We start from the raw sequence: 14,237 nt of genomic DNA on the forward strand, positions 1-14,237 counted from the left end.
GGCAACCACCCCCATGGTAAAAGGGCCTATCGGCATCACATAGATTTTGACCCATGGACTATCCACTACTTATTCTCAAATTTTCAAGCTAATCGATCCATTCTGTAAAAATTGCGAGGTTTTGTCCTATTTTAAGCTTCATTACTTGGACTATTTTGAACGAATTTGGAGGTAATTATTTGATAAACACGATTAAAGATTTAAAATGGTGATTTATGAATGTCGATACTAATTTACTGCTTAGAAAACCGTAAAAAAAAAACTAAGAATTTTTAATTTTCAATAAATGTTAATAACTACCTATCTATTTTAAAAAATGAACCGAAAATCTTGATATTGAGTGGAAAGTGTTAAAAGTGCATAAGCAATAGTAGAAAGTTGTTCTATTAAAATAATTTTTAAAGACAGTTATAAAAACCATGTCCAACATTGCAAAACTTAATTGCAAAAACGTTACTATGTTTTACTTATATTTAGAATAATTTTTTTGCTATTGCTTGGACAAAATTATTTTTTCATATTTATTTTTTCACAAATTTACAAAATAAAAATTAGTTGAGCAAGTAAGTTAAAAAGCAGTTGAGAAATCAAGAACTGAAGTTTTAATAAACAAAGTTTGAAAAATATTATCTTTGACCAGAGTCGTCTACAAAGCTTCAAAATGGAGAAGTCCAATTCGTTCAGGATGAAGTAGTGGAGGAGAATCTACTTTAAAATTCGCACTATAAACTATATCTCCGATTCTTGTTCATGGATTTTGACGTTTCCTTGGACTATCATGTACACATTATCAAATCCAGTATAGCGTTGGATTAGTGAGGGAGAATCTAATAAATTTCGTGTAAAAATAACATTGCGCCACACATCAGTGTTCAGTATTTACGTATTCTCGTTAATTTTAGATGAGACAATGATAATGTATAGTGACAGTGTGCCGTTAGTATACAATATTGAAATGAAATTAGAACAAAGACTGGTAAAGTGAAGACAAGTTCTTGATGAGTAAATAGTTTAAAAACTTATAGTTTAGTACAACAAAAACAAAGCAAGTTATCCAGCAGGTTGAGCTAATATTAAGAATTAATTTATTAGGAGAACTTTAGATGGCACCATTTGATGCGAAAATGGGAGAAAATATGTTATGTATCGCGTTCGACATCTAGATAATCGTCCAATATAAAGGATCGCTGAGTTAAAAGTAAATTCCTGGAAACGGCAGAAAAGAAAAATTTAAGAAAATCTTCTCGGAACGAAGATGATCCAATCTTACATGTTTCAAATCTTACATGTTTTTTATGCAGTCAAATATGGAGTTCCATACTGGGGGAGGTGGCCGAGAAGAGAATTTAAGAAATACGAAGACCAGAGACATCCTGGCCAACAACAGAACGCAACTAAATATTATTGGGCCATACCTATACTGCCGTCCTAAGCAAGAAGGCAGTATCTCTAATTTTTACAATTTTCGAGTTTGCTCTTTTATATGGGTTATTATACAATTATTAATATACCTACCTAACAAAGCAGTAAGCCTTCATTCCTGGGTCTGGTAGAGTATTAAAATTGCAGTAACTCAACTTGTTGGTAGGCATTACTTAGTTAAAAGGCAGTAAGTATCTTATACAAGCCTAAAAAGCAGTATCTCCTACAGAAAAAATGGAAATACTGCTTTTTAATCCAGCAACTGCTTGACTAATTTTACTACTTTTAAGCAAGTGTGTATTAACATACCTTGTTTAAAAGCAGTAACCGCCATTTTCATTAAAATTTATAAAAATATCTTATAAAAAAATAAACTTATCCAATGATCTGAAAAAGAACTACAACGCAATTAAACAATTCTAAAATCCATAAATATTTTCATGGTGGCTCAGCCCCGTTTATTAAAATCTGCATTATCTCGAAACTTACATTTGTGGAGATACTGCCTTCTTTCTTAGGACGGCAGTATAGGTACGTGGTAAATTTTATTTTTTTATGGGACGCTTAGATCACGAAAAATCTGTGAAGAGGTTGACCCAGTTTGACCCAGGTTGTTATGAGCCAAGATAGAATACCATGTTTTCGTTTTAAACACATTAGTAACAATTTTCATCACTATTATAAAGTAGAAGAACATTTTAGAGATAGGTACTTACAGATTGTTTCAACTTCAAATATTGTTCTAATATAGCGAGAATAGATAGTGAGACCCTAAACATTGTAATCATAAAATACTAACTGAAAATTGAACTTGATAAATTTTATTGGAAAACCCAGAAAAATTAATTTTGCCAAAATACAAACTGGCTAAGTAAGGCCCTGTGTACCGCATATTCTAACCAATCTAACCTTAAAATATCTGTTTGATTCACCCTTCACATTATCCAAACTAGTTTACTTGTCAATATTCGCATAATATCGATATAATGAAGCGTATTTGCTTCCAGTACTCACTACAATATTCACATTCACGAACTAACAGAAAACTATCAAAATCAACAGAAAAATATGAAACACCGGGGCTGTCAGACTACGCACATGTAACTTAATAAACAGATAGCAGCTGATGCAAAAGAAACAAACCTTTCTCAATCGCAGTGTAAGTACGTGTAAAACTGTACACTGAAAGTTTTCTTTTAGGGGAGAGTGAAGCAAAAGTTATTATTTTAGAAGTTATTATAGTTTGGTTCGCTAGTTAGATATTATTAATGGGTTTTAGTTTTAAGAGCATATAGGTCTGGATCCCGCGTATGAAAAAAAAGAATGTGTGTGTGTGTGTGTACTTTGTACGCACGTAAGAAGTTATACTTCTATTATATTATTTCAAAGAAATTAATATACTTTAAACAGTTTATTTGAATATTAAACTTATACTTACTATTTCTCAAAATTTTTTATTAAAACAGTGTTAAAAATTAAAATAATAAAAGAATAAAACACAAACACATTGAAAAATGCCACAAATGATTTCTGAACAATAATTGTCGGAAAATTTTTTAACTAAATACGTATTTTCTGAAAAAAAAATTATATAATAAATATACTTGCAATCATATAATGTATAAAAAAATAAAAAAATAAAAGTTGCTATTGGGGTTCGAACCCGCTTATCAGCGCAGTTAGTATTGAAATTCATTCACCTTAAACGTTTACCCACGGAGACCATGCGTCATCATGTGCGAAGATCAACTAACTAAACGGATTAAACTTTTGACAGTTCTGAATTAAATCAAATTACATATTTTGATTTTGAATTGAAATTATTTAGAATTGAAATATTAAATACTTACAACAAAGCATAGAGTAAGAAAACAATATACAGTAAGGTCTCGTTTCATGCGGTGGATACGTTCTTCAGAAAACCGCATATAAAAAATCGCATAAAAAAGACTTTACTTGCAATGAAAAAGTAGGGATACGTTCCGTAATTTTGTAAAATCACATAAAATGGTGGACGTTTGTCCACCAAAAATTGTGTCTTCGATGTTTTTTTTTCTTCATTGTGCCAAATAAAATCTTAAAGAAGAACTTAAAAACGCAGACTAACGATATTCAGATGGCAAAAACCTCTTCTAATGGAACATAAAACTTTACGACACTTAATTAAATGTTTCAACCCAAAAATCAAAATGTGCTGTTTATTATACTGCAACTTGAAATCAGCAACATTTAAATTTAATTTCAAAACAATTACAGGTTATATAGGTCTGGATCCGGCGTATGAAAAAAAAGTTGATTAATAGCAAGCTGAAAATTTGTTAATTGCTTAAGGGTGTCTAGTTGTCTAGTCGGACAAACTTTGATATATGGGAACAATGAAACAGGGAAAGTTTTAATTGTGAAACAGGTTGAAAATTTGGAACGGTCAGACCACGAAAACGTCACATGTATTTTGTCCGACAGAACTTTCAATTGATTTATTACCCTTTCATTAAACTCTCATGCAAAAATCAGACTGCTATTTATCACCTGTCATTTGACATGTTCTACGTGTTCCGCTCATTAAAATGCCCATTTGGTGATAAATTAATAGCAGTCTGATTTTTGCATTAGAGTTTAATGAAAGGGTAACAAATCAATATTGGAAGTTCTGTCCGACCAAATACATGTGGCGTTTTCGTGGTATGACCTTTCCAAATTTTTAACCTGTTCCACAATTAAAACTTCCCCTGTTCCAGTGTTCCCATATATCAAAGTTTGTCCGATTAGACAAATAGCTTAGATTAAGCTATTAACAAATTTTCAGCTTGCTATTAATCAATTTTTTTATATACGAGGTATCCAGACCTAATACCTCTCAATGCGAAATTCAGATTGATATAATAGCTGCATGGTACATCATGTAACAAGGGGAATACCCGAATTGCAAACTCTCAGACTACTGGATGGGAATAGTTAATATTAATTGTACTAATTGTTAATAATAGACATTTTTGAATGAAATACCAACCGCATAACTTCAAAATCGCACAAACATAATCCGCATAAAAAGAGACCTTACTGTATTAGGTGAATATTGATAGATATTTTGATGGTAATCAAATTATGTAAATCAAAGCATTACATACTATTTTGGCAGGTTCTACCAAATAGGTAGGTACCTACCTATGAATTTTTTTATTAGGATACTGAAACATTTACAATTATTACGTACCTGTCGCTTTTAAAAACTATTTAAAAAGTCACTACAATTATTATAAACTTTTTTCTCTGCCATCACAACAATAAAAACTAATATGAATATACACAACATTAATTTGTTTATCCAAAATCTCCATATTGAACAATTATTGACAGATGACTTTAACACCCAATCAGATCCCGTATAACGTTTATACCATACTGTCGGTGTGCGCATGCGCCCAGTAAAATAAAAATTTACCCTCGTGCCTAAAGAAGTATAACTTCAAAAAGTTGATTAATAGCAAGCTGAAAATTTGTTAACAGCTTAAGGGTGTCTAGTCGGACAAACTTTGATCTATGGGAACAGTGGAACAGGGGGAGTTTTAATTATGGAACAGGTTAAAAATTTGGAACGGTCAGACCACGAAAACGTCACATGTATTTTGTCCGACAGAACTTGTCCGTAACAATTGATTTGTTACCCTTTCATTAAACTCTCATGCAAAAAAAGAAATAAAACTAGTAGAGTTGTTAAATCTAGCGATAGTAACATATAAATTGACATTATATTGATTGTTTCCCACCTTTAGACGTATCAGAGGAGTATGTCAACTAAAACTGTCACTGTGACAGTGGCATTTCTCAAATTCGTCCGATACGTCTAAAGGTGGGAAACAATCAATATATTGTCAATCTATACGCTGTGAGCTCGTACGTAGAAGGGATATTTACAAATTCGCGAGCGCCAGTAGTGACAAGTCTGTAAACGATTACTGGAAATTTGACATAAATGTCAAAGTGATTAATTTAAAATTAAAATTAAAAACATTAATTATAAAAAGTATTAGTTTGTCAAAGCTGTGTTATATATTTTTACCTTAAATATACAATACGTTTTAAATACTGAATTTAAGTTTTTTTAATGTTCCGTAATATCTAATTATAAATTAATATATTAATCTTACCGCCATCTACACGATAATTGTGAAAGTATCCGAAGTAAGAAATTCATATTTTATCAATAGAACGTCAAAATGATTAGCAAAATCTTAAAAAAATCGATTATCATTTAATTACTTTTTTGCGTTGTAAATATTAAGCGATAACAATTAAATAATAAATTTAAAAATTACCAGTGAAAGTTGATTAGTAATCCGCCAGGAGCGACACCAGCGAAGCTCACAGCGTATACGCTGTGAGCTCGTACGTAGAAGGGATATTTACAAATTCGCGAGCGCCAGTAGTGACCAGTCTGTAAACAATTACTGGAAATTTGACATAAATGTCAAAGTGATTAATTTAGAATTAAAATTAAAAACATTAATTATAAAAAGTATTAGTTTGTCAAAGCTGTGTTATATATTTTTACCTTAAATGTACAATACGTTTTAAATAGTGAATTTAAGTTTTTTTAATGTTCCGTAATATCTAATTATAAATTAATATATTAATCTTACCGCCATCTACACGATAATTGTGAAAGTATCCGAAGTAAGAAATTCATATTTTATCAATAGAACGTCAAAATGATTAGCAAAATCTTAAAAAAATCGATTATAATTTAATTACTTTTTTGCGTTGTAAATATTAAGCGATAACAATTAAATATTAAATTTAAAAATTACCAGTGAAAGTCAGTGAGCGTATACGCTGTGAGCTTCGCTGGTGTCGCTCCTGGCGGATTACTAATTCAACTTTCACTGGTAATTTTTAAATTTATTATTTAATTGTAATCGCTTAATATTTACAACGCAAAAAATTAATTAAATTGTAATCGTTTTTTTTAAGATTTTGCAAATCATTTTGACGTTCTATTGATAAAATATGAATTTCTTACTTCGGATACTTTCACAATTATCGTGTAGATGGCGCTAAGAATAATTTATAATTACATATTACGGAACATTAAAGAAACTTAAATTCAGTATTTAAATCGTAAGTATATTTAAGGTAAAAATATATACCACAGCTTTGACCAACTAATATTTTTTATAATTAATGTTTTTACTTTTAATTTTAAATTAATCACTTTGACATTTATGTCAAATTTCCGGTAAACGTTTACAGACTTGCCACTACTGGCGCTCACGAATTTGTAAATATCCCCTCTACGTACGAGCTCACAGCGTATAGGCTCTGAGCTTCGCTGGTGTCGCTCCTAGCGGTTACTAATTCAACTTTTATTATTATCTAAATTATTATCGAGGGCCGAAAATCCCTTAGAATAAATAAACAGGTTCTTTTGAATGAGATATTTGAAATTAAAAATCACACTACACTTTCTCTTAGTTTTTCACCCCTGTAATTTATTAAAATAAATATTATAGAAGTTTTCAGGGACTTTCGGCCCTCGGTAATAACGTAGTCTTTCATTCTGCGTTTAAATTTTTCAAAAATACTTATTAGTTTTCTTAGGATTCGAAAAAAAAAAATGATTCACCATTTGAATAGCATTGCAGCCGAAAATACGTACCCATCCCCTTAAGAACCACCCTGTATAATAAAGGTTGTATGTAATAAATTAGAATCATATAATTATGTTACGTTAATGTAATCTATTCGAACTTACACTTAATTTTAAAAATATTGCTGTCAAGTGTATCAGGTCACCTATCACGGTTTTGAATTATTTTTTTTATGTATTTTATTTTCAAGTTTCAACCCTGACCTCCCCCAATACAATTAATTGATATTGTTAAACTTTTTAACGGTTGTTATCAGAATATTTAAAAATATTGTCTTCACATTTTTTGGAATATGTGACAAAAGTATTTTTTACGATTTGAGGATCCGATGATTAAGCAGTAGGAAAAAACGAGCTACCGATATCAAAAATATGATTCGCTACGGCGGTGTTTTCCAAATTAATCAGTGGACTTTCACGTTAATCTACTAGCAATAATATTGTATTTATATTGGTATTTTATGTATTTGTTGATTCGTGGAATGATTCCTGATATTATTTATTTACACTACCACAACCACAACTACTAACACACTTATTAATTTTTCCGTTGTTAAATTATATTATCAATTGATCTGTAACAAATATCCATATGTGCCAATCGTCATTTTATTTTTTTTATAACAACTCAAAAACGACTGGATCGATTTGGCTATTTTTGATTTTGAAACATTTGTAAATATCTAAGGAAGGTTGAAAAGATGAGAAAATTGATGAAAAAGGTAAATTTCCAGTGAAATCAATGATATTAAAAGCTCTCGGAGAAACTATTTTTGTGTTAATTATCTTCAATGTTATTAGTTGACTTTTACTGCTAAGAAACCAACCTTCTAGATATAACTGTTAAAAATATAAGTTGGTATTAGCTAGTGTAGTTTTGCTATTGTGTAATTATGAGTTCTAATTATGAGCCATAATAACGCTGTCATTCTTAAAAGTACAATTTAAATTGATGTATGTATTTTTTTTTTTTTTAAATCATGTTTCCCCTAACAAACTACTTTTTCTTTGAAATTACCTCCGTGGCAAATCGTGAGTCATTATTGAAGAATTTTGCATTAAGAAATATGTACATTCTTGAAGCAAAAACCTCCTATTTTGATCTAAATAACCTTCGCAACAATTTTTATGATTATAACTTCTACAAATCGATCGGACGTCGATATGTAATGTACGTAATTGATACCTGGACGTTGTTTGTTACGGCATACATTTGCAGTGGAGCGTATTTTTTTGTTTCTTCAATGGTTCCTTCAATGGTTCTTTAATGTAAACAGAGTACATTCACTGACACTGCCATGTTGGCCCTATTGGGACCGTGCAAGTTCGGAAAAGCGACACCTGGTTTCTACGCTCTGCACTTTTATTCGCACTTTTAATTAAATTGGCCAATCATATGGTCCTGGTTACTGGATAATTGTCAAGGCCATAGTCCCAAAAAATATTAAGAAGAAAAAATAAGATATAGGTTATGTTATTAAAACGTAAATAATTGTAATGAACTATTTTAAATGGGAAATAAGCCACAATTTTACAAAAAAAAAAATAATTTATTAACGTTTCGACGCCCAAGTCGGGTGTCGTTGTCAAAATACAAAATAATACTAAATAAACAAAAATGTTGTTGCAGTATTGGTTTTAAGGGCGAAAATGGTTTTCTGAAATTTCTGGCTAAACATTGCATCGTTTAAAAAAATTCAACGCAAAAGTTGTGGGCGATAAAAAAATCTACAATTTGTGTAGTGGTCTTTTGATCCCAATCTCAAAAAATTTTGAGAAAAACTCAAAACTAGGTTTTTAGGTACCTATTTAATTTTTTTCTTCTACAAAAACTCAAAACTATTTTTTTAGGTACCTATTTAATTTTTTTCTTCTACAAAAATGATTTCATTATGTTTTGTTTAAATGATTAGCGGATGTTTGCGAAATGGGGAACTAATATCTAAGTCGTCAAATCCTTAAACAATATTACAATATTGCAATATCATTTTAAAGTCTTCTACTTTAAAATGTATAATACATGCCTGAATTGCCGATATAAATGAGTCAGATTAAATAAAATATTAGAAGAATTTTTTACTAAGCAACAACATTTTTGTTTATTTAGTATTATTTTGTATTTTGACAACGACACCCGACTTGGGCGTCAAAACGTTAATAAATTCATTTTTTTGGTAAAATTGTGGCTTATTTCCCATTTAAAATAGTTCATTATAAAAATGCCACAAGGAAATAGCTTCAGAACAACAGTAAATAATTGTATGTAGTAAATAAAATTAGTTATTAAAATGCAGTACTGCAAGCAAAATACAATTAATTAAATTTACCTTTATATAATAATTGCATATCATATCATATCAATATTGTGGAGCAATATATAATTTTTCTTCTTAAACGACAATAGGTATGAAATGTGACAATTTCAATTGACAATATGAATTATTTAAGAAAGTTGCAATTTTTCTCCGCTATTCGCGCACGATATTTTCGCGTATCCCTTCCAAGTACTTGCACACCGCGAATAGCAGACCAATACTGATTCTTCCTTAGCAGACCATATTGGTCCTGGTCCAACATATATTTTGCTTTACCAGACTATGGTGATCCCATGGGGTCGACACATTTTCTAATATCTGCCGGACTGTTATTGGTATGCAAGCTTGGTAGAATATATATGCCGCACATTTTAAGATCTTTCCATAACGAGAAACTGTTGGAACATGATCCCAATGACAGCATAATACAAGGAGGTTGTTGGCTTTAAAATAAACTTTATTTAACAAATGGTTGGATGGATAGAGTTCGTAACGAAGTTGTTTTGCACCGGATGGGAAAAGTCCTGGAAGCCGTCAGAACAGTTAAAAATCGAAAACTTGAATATTTTGGCCATGTTATGCGACACCCAGTGAGATATAATATACTCCATTTATTAATACAACGCAAGGTAGACGGAAGACGTGGGCCAGGTCGAAGAAGAACGTCATGGCTTAAAAACCTGAGAGAATGGTTTAACAGATCCTCTGCATGATCCTCTGCACGGCAATTGAAGAAAAAGAAGATTTAACAAGCGCATGCATAAAATATTAAGCATTAATTAATCGCAAGGCAAAAAATGGAAATAAGCACCTTATTTTATCTAATTCCTATGAAGTTCATTAAAACAAGGTATTGTTACACTTTTATTGACTTTCCCTTTTATAGAAAACAACAAACAATATTACAGTACCTGATAACAACTTTAATTGAATAAATCTGTTTCTATGTGGAATAAATTTTACGGAAACGTCGTAAGACTGCTCCTTCTTTCATAGTTATTCGCTTCGAATAACCTGCCTATCTGGGATCGGCTGAAGCCAACAGGATGGATCAGTTCCTTGGTATGGAGCTAATCTCTCAAATATACTGCTTCTTCCTTCATAGTTATTCGCTTTGAATAACCTGTCTATCTGGGATCGACTGAAGCCTATAGGGTGGATCAGATCTACGGTATGGAGCTAATCTCTCAATATATACTACTACCTTGGGTTAACTTCTAGCCGAAAACTGGATCCTTTATTTTCTAAGGGACTGTGCACGAGCCTTTCCAGTTTCCTTGAAGTTTCGATCGAAATCCTTTCTTACGTTTGGGATTGTAACCATATTGGATCATCTCTTTCGTCTTACTATATTAAAGGATGCTGAATAAGCGAGTACTACTGTAAACATAATATGCAAGGAGAGAATCATTGGCAAAAAACTCGCAACGTGAATACAAAGGAAGATAGATAAATAGGTGGAAGGCAATCGTAAATATGTATTTTTAACTATTTGGTCGTCATCAGTATACGGTGCAGCTAGTATTGCCAGGTCCGATTTGTTTTTAATCGGTACATAAGCAAAAACAAATCGGGATTTAGGGTTGTAGATCGGGACAAATAAACAACAATATAGCCCAGTAAATGACCGTTTTGGAGTGTAATTTTCAGAGTCAATTCCGAATTGTATGAAAATGTGGTTTTAGGTTCTACTTAGGTACCGTCTACTTGAAAGTTAAACTTGTACCGTTGGTTGTTTTATGGGGGGTGACAGATACAGTTACCCCTTCTCGGGGTAACAAAATGTGCGTTTAAAGTAAGTCCCAAAATAGATCAACTGACTAACTCTAAAAAACTTTTGTTCTATATAATTTTTAAACTAAGTCATTACTTTTCGAGCAATTTTGTCGAAAAAAATATTCTTAGCAAAAATGTAGCTTTTAAAAAAGCAAAAATAAATTGTATGTTCAGAAAGTCTATAAAACCAGTAAAAGCAAAGCTGTAGCTCATTAAAAATACGTTCTTATTCGTCAAATTCCAAATCGAATTTTTCAACTTGAAATAACCAAAAAATCAAGCAATTCTCGGGCAAAACATATTAAAATTTTTAAAGTGTTTAAAAAAATTTTTAATTTTGTTTTATATAACATTCAAACTAAGCGAGTTACGCTCAAAATAAAGTCAGCTCCTTTTTTTGGTAAAAAAAAATCGTGAAAATCTCACCTTATTTAGCACCGTAAATAAAATTAATCGTTACCGCTTTACCATTTATTTTATATGGGTATTGTTTATACGATCTGAAAGGTTTACCAGTTGGGAGTGCTTAGTTTTGAAAAAAAAAAATGGTTTTATAATAAAAAAATTTTTACTAAAGTATTGGAAAATGCCCTTTTTTCAAAATTACTCAAAAAGTATTAGGGATACAAAAATCTCAAGGAGTAAAAAGTAGGCAGTTTTTGCTTTTATAAATATGATAGATTCATTTTGTTTTTCTGTAAGACAAAAATTGGTTAAAATATGGCTGTTCATATTTTGCATACACTCGTGATTAGTGACTCGTTCAGGCCCTTTCAACCATGTTAAAAATACATAAGTAAAGTAAATTGTTTGTAAAGCGGTAACGATTAATTTAATTTAGGGTGCTAAGTAGGGGGAGATTTTCACGATATTTTTACCAAAAAACAGGAGTCAACTTACTTTTGAGCATAACTAGCTTAGTTTTGATGCTAGAAACTTTTTTAAAACATAAAAATAAAGCTTTATTAAAATAGTTTTAATTGGGCTTCCCCGACATTTCTTGGTTATTTCACGTTGAAATATTTGATTTGGAATTTGACGAATAATAACGTATTTTTCATGAGCTACAACTTTGCTTTTGCTGGGTCTATAGACTTTACGAGTTCACAATTTTTTTCATTTTTTCATATTATGCTACATTTTTGCTAAGAATATTTTTTTCGATCAAATACTTTTTGAGTTATTTTGAAAATCGCCTGAAAACGTGATTTTTGTGTCGAAAAATAAACATTTTCAATCGTAAATAACTCGAACAGTATTAACTAAGTTAAAATTCTATAGAACTAAAATTGCTTAGAATTAGTCAATTTATCCATCTCCGGACTTATTTTAAACGAGCGGTTTTTCACTCCCAACTAGGGGTGACTGTCCAAATTTTCATGCAATTCGGAGTTGATCCTGAAAATTACACGGTATCGCCGTATTTCCCGTTCATTTACTGGACCACAAGGTGTTTCTATAATCTGTATTTTTTAATCCTACATAATAATAACACCTAATCAGACGAAATTACAAAAAAAATCATAGATTAAGTAAATTATTAATTTTTTATTAAACTTATATTTTTCATTCGATTTTGCCACTTTTAGGAGTGCCTTGTTTTTATATCATATAGTTATAAAATTCACTGCAAGTCCTCCTGAAATAGGTTTTCTTGGGTGAAAATCGGGACATTTAGTGTCCCGATCAGGTACAAATCGGTACGCGTCCCCAGACCCCTGAAAATCGGGACGTCCCGCGCAAATCGGGACACCTGGTAACGCTAGGTGCAGCCAAGTTAGAAACAAATTAACTTGGGAAAGGATCTCTACAGGAGCAATGCGACCATTTGTGGTAATAAGATCAGGAGACACTTCCAGAGACATTGTCTTTCAGAGCTACCACTAACACAGCCGCGTAGGTAAAGCTACTTGAGGAAATATAAATGAATAAATAGAGAGTTTTTTAAATGGGTCCTAAAGAATAAAAAAATACAGCAATACTTAAAAACGAGAGTGTTTGACCAGTGCATTCTCCCAATTCTCACATACGCATGCCAAACATGGACCTTGACCAAAGCAAACATGGATAAAATAATGAAGACACAAAGAGCCATGGAGAGAGCAATGTTAGGAGTAAAATTATCAGACAAAAAGCAAAACAACTGGGTAAGAAATAAAACAAAAGTCAAAGACGCAGGACAACATATAGCCAGACTAAAATGGAGCTGCGCAGGTCATAACGCTAGACAAACGGACAATAGGTGGAATACCACGAGACAACAATGGAGACCATGGATAGGAAAGAGAGCAAGAGGACGACCCCAGATGAGATGGGGAGACGACATTAAAAAGATAGGAGGATCGCACTGGAAACAGAAAGCACTAAACAGAAGCGAAACTGGGGGAAGTCTATGTTCAAAATTGGATGAATTAAAGGGAAAAAGAAGAAGAAAAGAAGAAGAGAGTTTTTTTACCGAAACACTTCATTTCTGTAAGTACTATTTATTGTTGGCAACAAAAAATGTCAATTTATCTCTTCATCTCTTAGAGGGCCAAATATCATTTTTGACATAAAGAGATGGATTGACAGGAGAGTGGAGAAGGTGCTACAATGCTTAATTGGTGGCTCTATATGGTACTGAAAACATCGTCAGATAAATAAAAGCTAACTGAAGAAGATGAGCAGGTCATGTGGTGTCATGTGGTAAGATCAGAGGAAGACATAGTGTTAAAGAGAGTGTTGTTTGAGAGACCAGACGGTAGAAGATCAGTAGACCGTCCCAGAAAAAGATGGAAGTATGATGATGAAGCCGATTCATCTAGAATCGGGGTAAAACAGTGGGAAATTGAAGAGCAAGATCTTTGAAGATAGAGGGCTATAGTGAATGTAATGCAGCGAAGACTAACCTCTAGTTGTAAAGCCAGTCAAGAAGAAGAAGAAAAAGAAAAAATTTGTTACTCTTTAAGAACTTTGAAATTTTGTAAATTGTAATTTTTGACTCTTCGACTCAAAAGGTTGCGGATCCCTGGTCTATACCTCTTTAATAGTTTATCGTAATATTTTATTTTGATATTTATATTTTAAAAATAAATATC

At 31.7% G+C, this 14,237-nt stretch overlaps 1 protein-coding gene across 4 annotated transcripts in view; it reads right to left on the minus strand.

Moving 5' to 3' along the window:
- Positions 1-14,237, minus strand: part of LOC114338064 (uridine phosphorylase 1) — a 120,363-nt gene that overhangs the window by 44,114 nt on the left and 62,012 nt on the right. For 2 of the 4 annotated variants that reach the window (XR_007698156.1, XM_050651101.1), the window contains exon 1: positions 2,437-2,553. The exons of 1 other annotated variant lie outside the window; for it this stretch is intronic. The gene's annotated coding sequence lies outside the window, so the exon portion shown is untranslated. Of the gene's footprint in view, positions 1-2,436; positions 2,554-14,237 lie in introns of those variants that run through there. One more of the 4 variants, XM_050651103.1, reaches the window with a different exon arrangement.

This window comes from Diabrotica virgifera, chromosome 5, assembly GCF_917563875.1.
Source record: "Diabrotica virgifera virgifera chromosome 5, PGI_DIABVI_V3a".
NCBI classification, from domain to species: domain Eukaryota; kingdom Metazoa; phylum Arthropoda; class Insecta; order Coleoptera; family Chrysomelidae; genus Diabrotica; species Diabrotica virgifera.